This window comes from Pinus tabuliformis, chromosome 3_2 (assembly GCF_031772625.1).
Source record: "Pinus tabuliformis cultivar Carrire ecotype Pingquan chromosome 3_2, CPIR1, whole genome shotgun sequence".
Taxonomy (NCBI): Eukaryota; Viridiplantae; Streptophyta; class Pinopsida; order Pinales; family Pinaceae; genus Pinus; species Pinus tabuliformis.
In genome coordinates this window covers 1,086,853,226-1,086,871,318 of record NC_142302.1, presented here as the reverse complement: position 1 = coordinate 1,086,871,318, position 18,093 = coordinate 1,086,853,226, and positions in this window count along the sequence as shown.

Sequence of the window (18,093 nt, the reverse complement as noted above, 5' to 3'; positions counted from 1 at the left end):
CTTGGATCTGCCTTTCCTTGATTTACTGCGATATCCTGAGCTCTTTCCTCTTTCCATTTTTATTCCTCTAGACTCTGCACTCAAAGCATTTCCCGATGTCTCACCGGAGCTTTTCCGTCGCATTTCCTCGCTAAGGATAGCACCGACAACATCATCAAACTTTAAAGTACTAGATCCAGAAACGGAGTTACTAATGGCCATTACCAAACCATTCCAACTTTCTGGTAATGAGCACAAGAATAACAGAGCTCTAACTTCATCATCAAAGTTTACCCCTACAGAACTTAACTGACTTGTAACTGTATTAAAATAATTTAAATGGTTTGCAACAGATCCACCTTCCGACATATTCATAGTAAATAACCATTTCATAAGAAGTACCTTGTTTGAGGCCGAGGGTTTTTCATATAGTTTCGACAATGTATGCATCAAACTCTCTGTCATGGTTTCCTTCGAAATGTTGAAGGCGACTAACGCAGCAAGGCACAACCGTATTGTTCTGAGTGCCTTTCTATCGAGAAGGTTCCATTCTTCGTCTTTTAGACCCGTCGGCATCTTTGTTTTTCCGCCCAATGGTAGGTATAGATCTTTCTGATACAGATAATCTTCCATCTGCATCTTCCACAGTGAGAAGTTTTGGCCGTTAAATTTCTCGACCCTAAACTTACCATCTTCCGCCATTGCTCCCACTCGAACCAGGAACCCTTCTTTCATGCGAGTTTATCAGCCAAATAGACCTTTGGCTCTGATACCAGTTGTTAGAAAATTATATATTACGGAGCAATGGAACACATACAATATTGCAGAAATATAAACACTGAAAACGTACAAAACAAGAGAGACACAGATATATGTGGTTCACCCAGTTTGGGCTACGTCCACCCCGAACAGCCAGTCCTTCCTTTCTATTATCCAGCAAAATGAAGAGACACAACCTACAGCAAATCCGTTGTAATATCCTCTGTTTTCTCTCACAGTCTCACCTCTCTGTTTCTCGCTCACAGAATACACATCTATATCTCAGCCTCAAATACAATGCCCTCATACAAAGAGAGGGGGTTGCCTTCTAGGGCAAAAAACCCTAAACTAAACATAAGTTCTACCGTCAGATCATCTTCCTAATGAACGGCCCAGATTGACTAGAAATTACTATACTTTTACAAGGCAATTTTACATTTGTTTTTAGCTTCGGGGGCGCTGCCCTCGAGCCCCCGCCGGGGGACCGTTGGCCCCCGCACCCCCCAGCTAGGGGGATCAGCCCCCCTAGACCCCCGCGAGGGGGACAAGTCCCCCCCGCACCCCCCCGCGTGGAGGGGTGTACAAACTTCCTGGGGTATACATCCGGCTGAAACGAAGACCTCTGAACAATCATGCTCTACACACAACAGTTGGAGAGGGTTTCATGGGGCTGGTTTTTTGAATACCTAGTTTCGAATAGAGAGGTATTACCACTGGTTATTTTCTTTGTCAGGTGAGCCAGTTTGGCACCCAATTTTACTCAAGGATATACTACATAATAATATAACCCTCAAAATTTCTGCATGGGTTTTCCTGCGTTGGGTTTTTCCAGGGACGAGTTGTCCAAAAATAACAGTGTCACTTGTGTGTTTGCTATTTATTTTAGCTGTTGATATGTAGATGGTTGAGACTGTATTGTGTCTATTTCGATGTTTATATGTTTAAATAACTTGTTTGTAATTAACAAGTAGGAGAAATAAACAGAAGAATACAAATAAAATTTCTAACAAATAGTATTTAGAAATTTCAACATGGTATCAAAGCATGGTTGCAGATCACAAGAGAGTTGAAGGTATCAACTGAAGCAGAGCATTTGCAGCAGAGACAACTGTCCCGAGTGACAGAAGTTGTTCCTTGCAGAAATCGACAGAAGAAGGGTTGACATAGAGGGACTGCGTCATCATTCCGTGCTAGAAAGAGACCAATGTAGAGGCTAAGGAGGGCAGAAAAGGGCTCATGCAGATCCACGTAGAGATTAGGAGGGTTGACATAGTTGGCTAGGGGAGCATTTCAGCTAGTGTCGGGATTGCGCAGAGCTTAGAGGCTCAGTTCTTCAGTTGCTGGGGCTTAGGAAGCTGTGGGAAGTTTGCGAGGAGTGAATCTGGTGGCGTGCTATGGGCAAAACAGTAGCTAACGGGGAAAAACGAAGGTAGAGGGAGTCGCTACCGAGGTAGATTTCTAGCCAAGGGATCTAGATCAAAGTTGCAGGTGCATAGGAAATCGGAGAGGGGTGACTCGACTGTTGGCAGGAGGATTTCAAGGAGGGAAATCGAGACTCATATGGAGTCTAGTAGAGAACTTCCAGATGGAAGTAGCAACTCAGAGGGAGTTGAAGAGAGAACTTCCAGAGGGAAGTAGAGACTCGGAGGAGTCGACAGGATGAGCAGAGAGATGACCATGAATGGACTAAGGGATCAGGAGAAGATGGACAAGGCATCCAACTTTGTGGTCTAGAAGGTCAGGATCTTGTCCATTCTAGATAGACATCGCATCAAGGACTTCGCCTTGAGAACAATGGCTATCCTAGTTGACTCGGCTAATAATGAGAAGTACAGGGAGGCAATGGCTAAAGCAAAATGCATCGTCCTTGATGGGGTCAAGCATCATGTGGTCCAACATATTGCTAAGAAAGAGACGATAAAGGAAATGTGGGACACCTTGAAGACATTATACCATCATACTTCCGTGCAAAGGAAGATGTTCTTGAGAATCAACTGCAGTCATACCAAATGCAGAAGGGGGAGCAGATAGATCACTTCCTCGGGAGATTGAAGGAGATCCAAGACCGACTAACTCCCATAGGGGCTACACCGGATCTGGAGTTGATGGTGAGGACTGCTCTAAACGCAGTCTCTGAGGATTGGGAGACATTCATCCAGAGCATTCTGGGCAGGGTGAATCTTCCAGATTGGGAAGAATTGTTGGCGGCTCTTCGCCAAGAAGAGACGGCAAAGCAAGATGGGAAGTAGCAGCAAAGGAGTCCAGATCAAGAAGGAAGAGGAAGAGGATGTAGATCTGGCATCTGCGGGGAAGCAGGAGAAGAGGAAGAAAAAGGACCTCTCCAAGGTCAAGTGCTTCAACTATGGGGAATTGGGTCATTATGCGAACCAGTGTCCGAAGAAGAAGAACAAGGGAGAGGAGTCAGACTCCAAGGCAGCGCCAACTAAGGCGAAAAAGGAGGTAGAGGAGGATGATGATTATGCCATGAGTGATCATGGGCAAGATCCTTGAGGTACCCAACCTCTTGGATTATACCTTGCTACGGGAGCCCCGAAGAGAGAGTAGTAGGATTGGTGGATGTCGGTAGAAACATATGCGGATGAAGCGGCAGAGAGTGCTACAGTGCAGTAATCCATAGGCAATGCGAGGCTAGCAGGCTACAACAGTGCGAGAGGCATAGAGAGTGTTGCAACAGTGCAGGATGACACAAAGAGGTTTGCAGTGGTGCGAGATGCAGGGAATTGTTGCAGCAGTGCAAAGGCAGTAGAGGGAGCACTTGTTAGCGACAGAGAGAGCTTCAACATCGGGAGTGTTTCTAGCTTGACAAGGATGTTAGTAGTTGGGTGGATCAATTACTTACTTCTCAGTAGCTAAGTTGCAGTGCAGTAGCAATTGGCAGTAGCACGATGTAGCATGAAGAGAGGGGGTTGCAGTGCAGATGCAGTGTTGGGAGAAAGGACCAGCAACAGCATGGATGCTGAGGGAGCTGCGATAAGGATGCAAAAGTGGTAGTGGAAGGGCCATGGGAAGTAGTATAGGATGCAATAGTGCAGAGGATGTTGGGTGGGGAGGTCTAGCATCGGCACAAGTACCGGTGTTGGATAATTAAAGTGATGCTCTGTTAGAGTATTACTATAGCATAGTCCTCGCTAAGAGGCAGTGTTGATTTGGGGTAGCATCGGATGTGACATAGCCATGAAAATTGGTAAAGAGGCCAAATAACACGAGATTTCCAAGACCAATAAATGGTTTGGGCAGATTTTGCCAGTTTAGAAGATATTAAAATAATTAATATTTTAATGGATTTCCTAAGTCTAAACTTAGAGAAAATAAAATATTAATGGGTATTAATATAAAATTGGGTTAGAAGGTTCCAAATGACATGGATCAAACCAAATATAATCTTAGCCATTGATTAGAGATGTAATCTCGACCGTTGAAGGACCAACAGGAAAAGTATAAGAGGAGGCTTGAGGGTCAGTTGGAGAACACAGCAGAGTGATCAGTCATTCGATTTACTAGAGCGGGGTTGCTAAGTAAAGTTGAATCAATGATTAGTAGCGAGGGGTAGTAAGTACTAGACAAAGAGGCAAATATAGTGTCGAGAGACCGTCTCAAAGGCAGAGAGGTAGATCCAGAAGCCAGAGCAGGCCGCACAGAGCCCAACACAAACAATGCATAGGCCAGAGGGCCTGCGTCATCCACGCAGAGGGTAGTAGGAGTGATGCAGAGGGTCCCAGAGGCTGTGCAGTGCCTCAAAGGGCTGACGCAGAGGGTTCTAAGGCTAACGCAGAGGCCAAGAGGGCTGATGCAGTGCTTTAGTGTTGTTGGAGAGGGTTTCGTGGGGCAGGTTTTTTGAATACTTGCTTCTAAATAGAGAGGTATTACTGGCGGTTATTTTTCTCTGTCGGGTGAACCAGTTTGGCATCTAGTTGTACTCAAGGATATACTGCATAATAATATAACCCTCATAATTGCTACACGAGTTTTCCCACATTGGGTTTTTCCAGGGACGAGTTGTCCAAAAATAAAGGTGTCACTTGTGTGTTTGCTATTTCTTTCAATTGTTGATCTGTAGATGGTTGAGATTGTATTGTGTTTATTTCGATGTTTATATGTTTAAATAACTTGTTCGTAATTAACAAGTAGGAGAAATAAACCAGAAGAATACAAATAAAATTTCTAACGGGTAGTACTTAGAAATTTCAACACTATTGACTCATCTAGGTTTTCCCTTAGCTTTCATTCAATGGATCATGTGTTGCATTACCAATGTCTCATTTAGTGTACTTATTAATGGATCTGCATCTTCCTTCTTTCATGTTGAATGTGGCCTTAGATAAGGATGCCCTCTCTCTCCCCTTATTTTCTTGCTGGTTATGGAAGGTTTGAGTCGACATATATCAGAGGAAAAAAGACAGGGAAGACGTCAGAGGATCAAAATCACCAACAACTGCATTCTTACTGACGCAGGGATACCCCCGCTTATACCCACAGTATGCATAAACACATTAGTCCCATGTATTTAACTCTCAAAGGAGTCAAATCTTCATAATATTCATGGTTAAGGCCCCTTATCATTGGTTCCTTTATGTCAAAACTGAATCAACCCGCCAAAACCTCCTATCAAGACTTTTAAACAGCCCTTAAGCCTTTGTTTATGACTCTATTAGAGTCATCCTTCTAAATCCTTCTATCGGGAATTAAAACCCTCTTTAATCCTTTATAAAACCTTTAATGCCACATATATGTAACCTTTCCTTTCAAACCTTGGTTCATATATGTTATATCGTATGAAATGCTCTATCAGCGCTATTTTCCTCTATAACCCTTTTATAAAGGAATTATGTGCACACGCACATTTTTTCGCCTTTCGTACAACTCTTGCACAGATCCTGAGACACCATCTTTATTGATGACTGCAATCGGCTCCTTCGCGTGCACATCACACACACACACACACACACACACACACACACACACACAGATATATATATATATATATATATATATATATAGAGATAACATCACCTCTCTGACTCTGATATGCGACTGTCGGAATCCTTAATGCCACTTTTGCATTAAGAGACTCTTCCATGCACTTTATATAATACAAAGGAATTTACATTAAAACTCTGCTCCGACACCCATAAGCGGATCTCAAAAACATTACAACCGCGACTATAGTTATCGTTGGGTCCGCCTCCTTTGAGCCTTTCCACTTTAACTTCTAATAAGCCCGATCTCCGATCGCCGATCAGTGTAGCCTCTGATCAAATCTTGATCGCCTGTTATATCCCTCGATCCAACGGTTGAGATTATTCCCGATTGTTTAAACGTGCGCGCCTATTCTCCACCATCGATTTGTACCCAACAGATCTGACGGTTGTTGTTGCTATCAGGTAGACAACAAGCGCGAGGTTTAACCACCCGATAAAGTGGTTTCCTCTCACCTCCGCTACCACGCGTCGTTTAATGAGTGGAATCAGCGCTCATCCTTCAATACCGCTTATGGTTTTGAGGACGCCCGAAATCTACTTTCACTGTTACAAAACCGCCTTCCTTCATTAAAGTTCGCCAATGCGATATTCCTTCGTCTCCTCTATGATTAGATCCTGGTCGTTGATCTTCAAGATCCAACGGCTGCTGAGCATCAATACTTCACTTCTCCGTTCGCCTCTTTTACTTGATTTTTACGCGATTTTCAACGTTTTCTGGGGTTTCTGGGTTTTCCAAAGGTTTCGCCTTATGCTCTTCTGCTGCACAATTCATTCCTACTTGAGCTTACCTCCACATGCTCCATTAACCAATGTCCTTTCAGAGCATTACTTGACCCTTTAAATGGATGCAACAATCCATTACGATTCCTTCGAATTGTTTTTCTCTTCTGTGCAGTTCTTCAGCACTCTGCCTTCTGCTTCCGCTGCTCAACTTCCTCTGAGCTTAACTCTGATCTTCTACTAGATTCTAAGACCAGTAATGATTCCTCTGAATCATTTTGCTCCTTTGTGCGACCTTCAGAACTCTGCCTGCAACCCTGTTACAGAACCTACGAATTCATAAGTAATTCATTCAAGAAATACTTGTTTCACACATACTGACACAGTCAGGAATAAACCATTGTACATATATATATGGACAAATGATTACATTTGAGACTTCTCTGTCTCGCACAGGTCTATTCTTCGCTATTATGGCCTCTTTTCTTTAACACTGCCCGTGGGCTTACATATATGCCAGTGAGTTATGTTGAACTCATCCTGGTTTGACTCCTAGATCTATTGAACCGACTCCTAGATGTACTCTATCCTCTATGCCCACTTCTATTCTCCATTTAATGCCTAAAAACTCTCTCTCACTCCTAGAATCATGAAACTGGTTAAAGAGTTATATTTGACTTTTAACTCTTTATCTTTATTAACCACTCATGTTCTTATTTATTTGAGAGCATTTACAACTTCCTCTAATTATCTAATTAAATCACTTTAAGCCTAAATATTACATTAACTTGAGACTTTAGGAAACTACTTCTCTAAAGATACATGACCCCCCATATCTACTTATTTAAAATGATTTTCTCTTGGGTGAATGCTCCTGCATCACTTACCCACCTTCTATTTGTAGATGATGTCCTCATATTCCTCAACATATCGATTGGTGATACCATGGCTTTTTCTTCTATCCTTAGATCCTTCTGTTTTGCCACAAGTATGGAATGTGATCAAATCAAATCGACTATGACTGCTATTGGTTGTTCTCATAATGAAACCTTCACAGTTCATGAACGATTTCCTTATAATATACTCCCATTTGATGATGGCCTAAAATATTTGGGATTTAGACTCAAGCCCATACAGTACAAGATCATTGATTGGGTATGGATTGTGCCAAAAACCAAGCAATGACTAAATATATGGCACCACATATGGCTCTTTAGGGCTGGCCAACTCACTCTTATCAAATTTGTATTGGAAGCTACATCGGTGTACTGGATGTCTTTGGCCTGGATCCCAAGGGGCATTTTGCATAGAATTCAACAGTTATGCTGCAGATTTTTATGGAAAGGGAAACAAGAAGGCCACACATATGCATAGGTAAGATGGGATCACATTGATCTTCCAAAGAAATGGGGTGGATGGGGCATGAAAAATTTAGATGCCTTTGCAAAAGCATTAGCAGCCAAAATGGGTTGGCATGTTCTTACTTCAAAGAATCTTTGGACTGAGGTGGTCATTCAGAAGTACATTAATCCACTCCATATACTTGATTGGATCAGGAGACCATCATGGAACAAAGCACATATATCTATAGTTTGGAGAGTTGTACTGAACTCATTATCATACATCCGTGATGGATTAACCTGGAGGATTGGTAATGGAAATCTGGTACGTATTGGCATAGATCCTTGGTCGGGATGTGGGAATGCATTTCAACTTCCTCCTGAGCTGCTACACTTCCTCTCGAACGCAGGTATCAATAGACTTTCTCACATAGCTGATCCAGACAATTCTACTATTTTCTATCAAGCCTGGAAATTTGTTGATCTATTGGGCATACCTAACATCTGGCACAATGATTGGCAATCCTATATAAGTGCACTCTCTGAATCACATGTTTGGATCATTGAGGGAGAGGATGAGCTCATTTGGGCACACTCACAACATGGATCCTACTCTCCCAAGGAAGGATATCCTCTCATCTATTTCGCTCACAAGCCCCCTATATCTGATTGGTGGTGGAGTACTCTCTGGAAGCTAAAGGCACCCCCCAGAACTAAACTCTTCATGTGGTGTATACTCCGTAACAAAGCCCCTATAGGGGATAATCTACAAAAGCGATCATACTTCAGACCAACTTGGTGTATATTGTGCAAGCAGGCATCAAAATCTATTGAGCATTTATTTCTATTATGTCCTACCACCATTGCATTATGGCATAATGTACTTGAAAGCCTACACCTCCCCAATCATTGGCATGGTGCTAATATAATGGAAGCATGGCAATTATGGTGGTCTATCGTACACCCAACCAAGCTAAGGAATCTCCCTCTCCTGATATGTTAGTGTATTTGGTTGCAAAGAAACAAATTTATATTTCAGGGTTCCGCTCCACTTTGGCCACATGCATCTGCACACCTCATTACTATATATAACAGTATACCGGATGCTGACCACCCTCACACTCCGCAATATCACAGTTGAGATTATAGATAGGAACATCCCTTGGGAATACTTCGATGGTTCAACACAACAACATGGCTGTGGGGCTGGGGTGTTTACTCCATATCGTTGAAAATCATTCATATAGAATACAAATGGGTATGGGATATGGAACCAACAATTTTGCATAACTCATTACACTTAGACATTTACTATACTTTGTACTTGAGAAGGGATGTCGTCGCATACAAATTTTTGGCGATTAAAAACTAATCATAAATTGGTTTAACCAACAATCTACATGTCACATGCACACACTTCGGAACATTTTGGATGAGACTATACTTCTGAAAACACAATTTGATTATATCTCTTGTCATCACATATACAGGGAGCACAACCAGGTTTCTGACAGATTAACCAAGGAGGCCTCGCACAAGCCATGGGGGCTTTAGATGATACGGGAGTAGACTAATCAGGAACATTATAGACCTTATGATGACCAGCAACAGCTCGGGGCAGTAAGGCCTTGATTATATGGTTTTGTGAGATATGACTGCGATCATATATATTATCAGTTGTTTTTTTTTTTCTAAGTAAGGTCTACTTCTATATTAAGAAAAAGGAAAATATGTACATGGTTTACATCAACCGAGGGGGCCGTGGCCAGCCCTCTGACTATAACACCTGAAACATACTATCTGTCCACTGCGACCGAATTACAAAACCTTGTCCATTTGAGGACCCTGGACAACAAACTTTTTGAATCCCTGGACAACAGACTTTTTGAGGACCCTGGACAACAGACAGACTACAAATTCTGTGAGTCCCATTGACTCTAACCCGTGACACATTTACTGGATTGACAAAAAACAAGATGCCTTGAGGAGGCTGAGAAGTATTACTGACAATGACCAAAAAGCCAATCGATAAAGACATGGAAAATATGAGCAAAACCTTGAGCTGCCGAGGAGACTTTAGGAAGGGTGTCTGGGCGACGCCGGAGGCGAGTCCAGCCATATAACCATCTCCTCGTCAAGTTGAAGCTGCGCATCCCAATCAGGTTGAATTGAGTCGCGCCCACCAGCTCTGTCCTGAGGGCAATTAAACGGAGGCAGAACTTCCTGCACAGACTCGGCTTGGACCAAATTCTCCTGGAGCGGGACGTGCTGAGGCTGAAGAATTTGCTCCTCAGCAGCGAGATGACAGGGCATGCGATAAACTCTGCCTTCCATGTCCCCGAGAAGAATATCACTGCTCTGAATGCTTGCAGAGACAGGGGAAGACGAGGAGTGATCTTCAGGAGTCGCCTCTGAGAGATAAACCGAAAAATTAACAATTACATCAGATTGCATGAGCCTTCCAGGAATTCTGAGACGGAATGTCTGGTAGGAGTCCTGCATCACCAGAAACTCCTGCTCAGAGCTGGAGGAAGAGGGTGGCATAGCAGCCATTGGAGCGACAGGATGCGGCTCCGCCCTTTCATTTTCAATTCGAATGCCAGATCTACCACCTCGACGAGGCACCCCTCTGCTGCGCCTCATAATCCCTAACTCAAGGGCTCTGAAGCTCTTCTCCAACACCCTGCAGCAAGCCTCCGGAGAAATCTCGATCCCAATACCAACCTCGAAGGGCAAATGCTGGTCCTGGCACATCTGGGCCATCCAACTAAATAGCGAATTCACCGTATGCATCTTCGACTGAGTACAAGGAGCCCTCATCTCTGCGCATTTCAAGACCTGAGCCGGCTCGCTTGGCTTGAATGCGCCGTCCTCACCACACTGCAACCGATTAATGACTTCTGCCATGGGAATTAATTGTATTCCTTCCTTCCTTACCTTGAAATACAAACCCGTCCCCTCAGATCTCGTCACAGGTGTTGAGCCGAGTGCCTATCTTAATGGCACGTTAGATCACCCGCATCCGGGTATATATTATCAGTTGTTCATGTATATATTTTTTGATAGACATATCATATGTATAACTTATTAGTATCCCAACCTGGGATTGTAGATTTTTTTATACTTTCATACTAACAGTGGGAATCCACCCTTTCAACATATGCTTTTAAGCATCTACAACATGTAATTTTCAAATTTTAATGAAAATTACAATTTTTCCTTGGGGAAAAAAACTCAATATTGAATCCAACTTCTCAATTGTTGTTTCCCTGTTTTTTCCATGAGAGACCTTAACCTTTGGGAAAGGACCCTTTAATGATTGGTTTCTTGACAAACTTTGCATTTGAAAGTTATGTTTTGTAATCCAGTCCTGTAATCCATCAAGAATTATCTCATTTTAGAACTCCATTGTGTAATATTAGACAAAAATTCAAATCAAACTCTACCCAAATTTGAGTAGAAGTAATGATTCACATTTGGATTTGACTCATGTTAAACTTAAAAATTATGTCCACATGAGATATGCCTACATTTCCATGGGAAGCATCATCTTGATTAAAAGAGTTAGATTCATGTTGTTGATTCACCAAGTGAGAGATTTATTATATTAGTAATGGCTAAACATGATAATGGTACTAAAGACCTCACATTCATCTTTTGAAGTGAATATAGGATTATGGAACATTGGGAGAAATTGTAGGAGACTTGATAGTAGGAGGAGATTCAACAATACGAAAACTAAAGGAGGCTTGGCAAGCTCCACCTTCTTGGGTATGCTTGTCATGTTCTCCACCAAGAGGGACTCCATTGACCTTCATTACACTACTCAAGGCTCGTTACTTTTAGCTAAGAAGCCATTGAATGACCACTAGTGGAGCACAATATGCTCATAATCCATTTAATGGCTCCAATTACACTACCCATATTACATAACTATTTGAATTGGCAGACCCTTGCCTAGTTGCACATGGATACTCATGCAAGCAAAGGTAGTGTAATATTTAGCCCTAGTGGCTTCACCAAAACATATGTAGTTCCCAATTTTTTCACATATGGCTTCCAAGGACTTAAGGTTCCAAGATTCTATTGGTCCTTGTGGGTGTTGAAATCAAGGAGGATAAACACTTTTGTAATGGGATGCATGGCCATAATGTTAATAAGAAAATGCCCCTAAGACATAATAATGCAGGGCTACAACTAGTTCAATGAAGCCGACAAAGCTTGAATATACAAATTGCACCATGGTCTTTGAGATATTGTGTGCCTTACTTCACCCAATTGGACTCTAACAGAACATTAGGGATATTGGCCACCTCATCCATACAAAAAGTAGTAGAAAAGGGGTAGTGTGTCAACATATAGAAGCAACATTGCTATAGTTGAGCATGTTGTATTCAGAATAGGGTTTACTATGATATTCACAAAGCTTGGGTACATGGTGGTGAAAAATGGACCCTTAAGTAGTGGTGACTCCTTCCTAGGCGAATTGCTAGGTTGAACTTAATGTTAGAGGAACCTATAAGTGGTAGTGGCAACTTCATATAGGATATCACAAGGCTACACTGACATTGATCCAAGAAGAGAGGGGAATCATGGGGTAGGAGGAGAGCCACTTTTTCCTTCCTTTGACCCTTGTGTGTCCCAAGTTTGAATCATGGGTACTTCCAAAGTCAACATCATTGCTACTCAAAGAATAATCTCATATCATTTCCACTAGCATTAGAACCTAATGTTTTTACAAACATTTATATCCCTGTTCACAATAGAGGCTCTATAATTAATGTATGAGGCTCTATAATTAATGTATGGAAATATTGTAATGAATTTTAACCAAAAATCCTTGAAGAGGGATTTTAAACCAAGAAGCCACCTCTCTCATATATAATGATAAGTCTAGACAACCATTTGCCTCTCAAATCTCTCTATACATCATATGACCTAGTACAAATAAGATATATAAAGTACTTTAATATCAAATTAAAAAAAAAAAAAAATCCACAAATCTAAAAGTAAAATAAAAACCAATCACCAAAAAATAAAAAAAAAAAAAAAAAACAATAAACCCCAAAAATAGAAAATACTATATTAGTAAATCCATCTTAACTCTAACGTTTTAGAGTTAAAAAGTTTATACATAATTATATTTTTATTCTTAACTCTAACGTTTTAGAGTTAAAAAGTTTATACATAATTATATTTTTATTTTCTTTGAATGTTTAATAGATCCATGATATAATGAATCTTCTCGTTAACACCTCCATTGCATCTCATGCCAATAATGTTATATATAGTATTGCAAAATTATAATTAGAGTTAAAAAGTTGATACATAATTATATTTTTATTTTCTTTGAATGTTTAATCGATCCATGATATAATAAATCTTCCATTGCATCTCATGCAAATAGTGTTATATATAGTATTGCAAAATTAATGCATGAGTGTTATATATAGTATTGCAAAATTATAATTAAACACGTGTGTTCATTAACATCATTATTATTATCATATATTAATTAATTAAGTAAATGAGTTGCTTTAGGGGTTTTTAAGGAAAACCACGTAGGGTTGATATGTGTTCATGTTAACCTGAAAGTTGGATGTATATATACACTTTAGGTAGAAGTTAATAAACATTATTTTCTATATTATTATTTCATTTATATGGTTGACATGAATGTAATGGATTTCAACATGTATGATTATTCTTTTGACCTTTGAGTAACTTTATTTACCTAAAACATCTTATTTGGAAGATAGACGTTTTTCCATGGAATTGTAGGTATATTTCATTGTGAGTTATTTCCATTGAGAGGTAATTATTAACAAAATCCTTGCCCAAATGATATATCAACATTAACATTAAAATACTAAAGATTAGTAAAGACCTTTTTCATTATTAAGTAGACGCAGAAAGTTTGGGGCGAAGACTCTAATTGGAAATATAGTTACACTAATTACTGGCGAAGGCTCTAATTGGAAATATAGTTACACTAATTACTTGCTATAATGAGATATTGACTTGCTGCGAGTAGCAGTTAGGAATTGCAACAAATTTCGCACATGATTTCATGGCTCTAGTATCTATCTCTGCATTTAGAGTATACTAGTTGTACATTGGCAATTTTATATTAATGTGATGACAAACCTATCATCGAGTCATTTGCAATGTGGTGAGATCATAAACATATTCTATTCTTTTGGGCTATAACTCATTGCTTGTTCTTCAATTATTTTCAACTCTGTCTCTTCTAAACATTCTTTTAATTCCTTTTGTGTATCAACATATGATTGTTTCTTCAACATGCTCAATTCTTTTTCATCTCGTTTGACAAAGGTTAAGATTTATGATCATTTTCCTTTTCTCTCTTGTCCCCTCTCTGCTATGGATTTCTTTTTCTAATCTTTATATACTATATTTTTTGTTTGTTTGTCAAGTTTTATGAGTTCTCCAAAGAATACTCCAGGCTTGACCTATGGCTTGAGAAACAATGACCTAAGGGCATCTAAGCTATCAAATTCACTTGGGGCTCACTCGACCTGGGCCACACCAACCCTTAACATCGCTGGATTTTTGTCGATAGAGTTTTGAACCAGTAACCTTCACATTACAGGGTGACTTAACAATATACCCCATCACCATTTATTCTACATCCCATGGGCTAATCTTAGTATACAATCTTCATCAAATAGAGGGGATGTTATTTCTTCTACGATTGGTGTTGTTCTTTTGTTGGTAAAACCTTTTTCTCTAATGTAATAACAATGGTTCTTCATCTTAAAAGTTTTTTCTTATTCTTGGATGCTTCATGATATTAACAACAAGAAAAGGTCAGTAGAGGAAAAGTCTTTATCAATTGGATAATAACATTCCAAGTTCACCACACTTGAATGCGTTAAAGTAGCATTTTGTTTTTGCAAGCTATGCGATTGATTTTCTAGTCTTCATCTAGTGCGAAATTCACCAGTTGTAAAAGCAACTATCCAAGATGAAAGGAGGGATATTTGAAAAGGAAGATCTGAAGGAGAATGATCTAATCTTAACATTTTAAAATATCAAAGATAAAGAAAATCAATATCAAGGTCTAAATAGTTAGTAGTTGAGATTGTCAATATATTTACAATGCTAGAATCATAATTAAAATAGTCAAAATCAAAGGATTTTGTGATCGATAAATAATCACCATCTAAATGACGATTGGACACAAGATTCCATTACCTATGATCATATACATGAGTAAAAATATCAAATAATTGGTGTTTATTCTTTCCTTGTAGAGGACACTAATTAACCTAGTGACTAGGCTTTTTGCAAATAATGAATGTTTCTTGAAATATGTTTTCTTTAGTCTAGATTTTGAAGCTCAGAATCGTCTTGGCCATTTAAATTTGGAATTCGTGTAACAATAACGAGTCTTCTTACAATCTTTGAATTTATTTTTCTTGTGACAACTAAAGTTGTATGTTTCTTCCTTTTTGTCTGGCTTTAATAATGAGCTCTTGTAATCCTGCCAAAGACAATTCATCCATTTTTACTAGTTCATCTCAGTGGGTTTCTCTGACTAAATCAAGGACTCCACGAGGAATTTCAGACAAGTATTTTTGTAGATAAGCAGTGTTATCAAGATCAAGTGTCTTGTACAACGTCTTGCATTATACAAAAGAATTATGGCAATTCTTGCAAAGAGCAAAGTCTATGCGACATAAATAGGTCAACACACATTTGAGTATCAAAGTTTGCATTACCATATAATTCTACAACTATTGCTTTTATTAGTTCTCCAAGGTCTTTTCATGTTTCATAATCTTTAATTTTTATATTGGATACATTTGATCCCAACGTAGCACAAGGTTTTCTATGAAACCCCGTGTGAGCCTTAGTGCTAATTCTCTCCAACCAAGACTTTGTTTTTACAAACAAATTTGTGTTTTGCCCAAGCATTCCATTTTTGGATTAACATCATTTTCTCATTCTGAGATCTATAGTTGAAGTTCAAGATGTACACTAGGTGAGTGCTTTCTTTGGATAAACCATGGAAACTCTAAGAGTCTGAAAGATCATACGAGACTTTCTTACTAGATCCATATTTGGTATTACACCATTTTTTCCATGTAGATTGTAATGGTTTTCCTCCTAAATCATTTTCTCCATTTTCAAGAAACTGGTGTTCATCATGTGTACCAAAATATTTTGACTATTCTTCCTTTTTACCATCTCAACTTCTCATAATTGTGATTTCATAAGTAGTTTTTATGTTGCAACATTTATAACATTCTTAATTCTTTGAATCTAAACATATGCTTGTTCTATCATGATCAATTGCAAATATTTTGCGCTTTTCCCTTTAGTTGGGGAGGAGACCTAAATACCAATCATATCATTTGCATTATTCATATTATTATTCTTAGTTAATAATTGGGTAAATAAATGTTAATAATATGAATTTGTATATTATTCATATTGTTATCGTGGGTTAATAAGTGGGTAAATAAATGTTAATTAGATCTAGTTCGAGTTGTTTTGGGATAGAGTATTGTAAGAGCTTTGAGTTTGTTCTTGAGTTGATGTTATGCCTTAGAGTGGTATGGAGTGTTCTAATGACTTTGAGCCTTATTGTTGGTTTGACCTTTAAAGAGTTTAGGGTTTACTCTTGGTACCATCTTCTAAATGAGGGGAAGTGTATGTGAGTTTCTTCACCTTGGAAAAAAATTGAAAAAAATGTGGCTCACAAAGGAAGAAATTTAATAAGAAAAATGGAGTTTATCTTAGCTTTGTTCACTTGGCCTTGTGCCTTAAAGAATCAACTTAACTAGATACCATCCTTGTAATGAGGTGAAGTGTTTGGGGTTTTCCTTAGGGTTATGGAAGAAGAGAAAGAAAAAATAGTGAGTGAACTCAACCTATATAATAAAATCCAATTTTTTTCTGGCCTAAACAAAGTTTAGATTTTTATTTTATTTTATTTGAATGAAAACCTGTAATGCAAATTATCTTTAAATAAATTCAATTCCACAAAAGAAAAATTCAAGGATCAAAGTTACTTCTCCTCCTTTTTTTTTTCTCTCTCTTTTTTGTTTTGTTTTTTACAATGGAAAACCTGGGAGACCCTATCATAACTTAGTTGTCAAACCAACAATGGGGACAATCATCATTGGTTGCTACCAAGAATGCAAGCTAACTCATCATGTTATTAAGGAAAATTATGCCACCTGGATGGTCCGTAAAGGAGTAGACTTTCACTCCCTTTTTTTTTACAATGGAAAACCTATCATAACTGAGTTGTCAAACCAACAATGGGGCAATCATCATTGGTTGCTACTGAGAATGCAAGCTAACTCATCATGTTATTAAGGAAAATTATGCCACCTGGATGGTCCGTAAAGGAGTAGGCTTTCACTCCCTTTTTTTTTACAATGGAAAACCTATCATAACTCAGTTGTCAAACCAACAATGAGGACAATCATCATTGGTTGCTACCCAGAATGCAAGCTAACTCATCATGTTATTAAGGAAAATTATGCCACCTGGATGGTCAGTAAAGGAGTAGGTTTTCACTCCCTTTTTTTTTACAATGGAAAACCTGGGAGAACCTATCATAACTCAGTTGTCAAACCAACAATGGGGACAATCATCATTGGTTTCTATCCGAGAATGCAAGCTAACTCATCATGTTATTAAGGAAAATTATGCCACCTAGATGGTCCGTAAAGGAGTAGGCTTTCACTTCCTTTGGGCCTTGGGCTATTACCCTGTTTCCTTAACCAAGCAAAAACAGTTTTAAGGTATACTCCAAACCCAAGATCAAAATTCCTATTACAAATATATATATTCTAGTTATTTTTTTATTATTTTTTCCCAGAAAAAATGAATTTTGTTTTGTTTTAAAATTATATTTGAAAAATTAAAATTAAAAGAAGTGCCTTCTTAAAAAAACTATATTTTTTATTAAAATTCTCATTAAAGTAAAGTTTTATCATCCTTGAATTAAGAAGAAATGTTCATTAATTTTTAACTTTATTATATATATATATATATATATATATATATATAATTTTTTTTTTTGGCATAGTCTATTTTATAGATGAAATGGTCTTTTTTAGCATTTTTTTTGGTTAATTTTAACTAAATTCCGACATAGATTTTTAGAAACTCGAGTTTAAGTTGTTTAACGGCTTTTCAAGCTATCAAATCCGTTTATACATTCAAAAATACATTTTAAACAATAAAAAAAATACAATCTTACATCAAACTGTATTGTAAGATTCTAGTGAAAAAGACTATTTCGTTCATATATT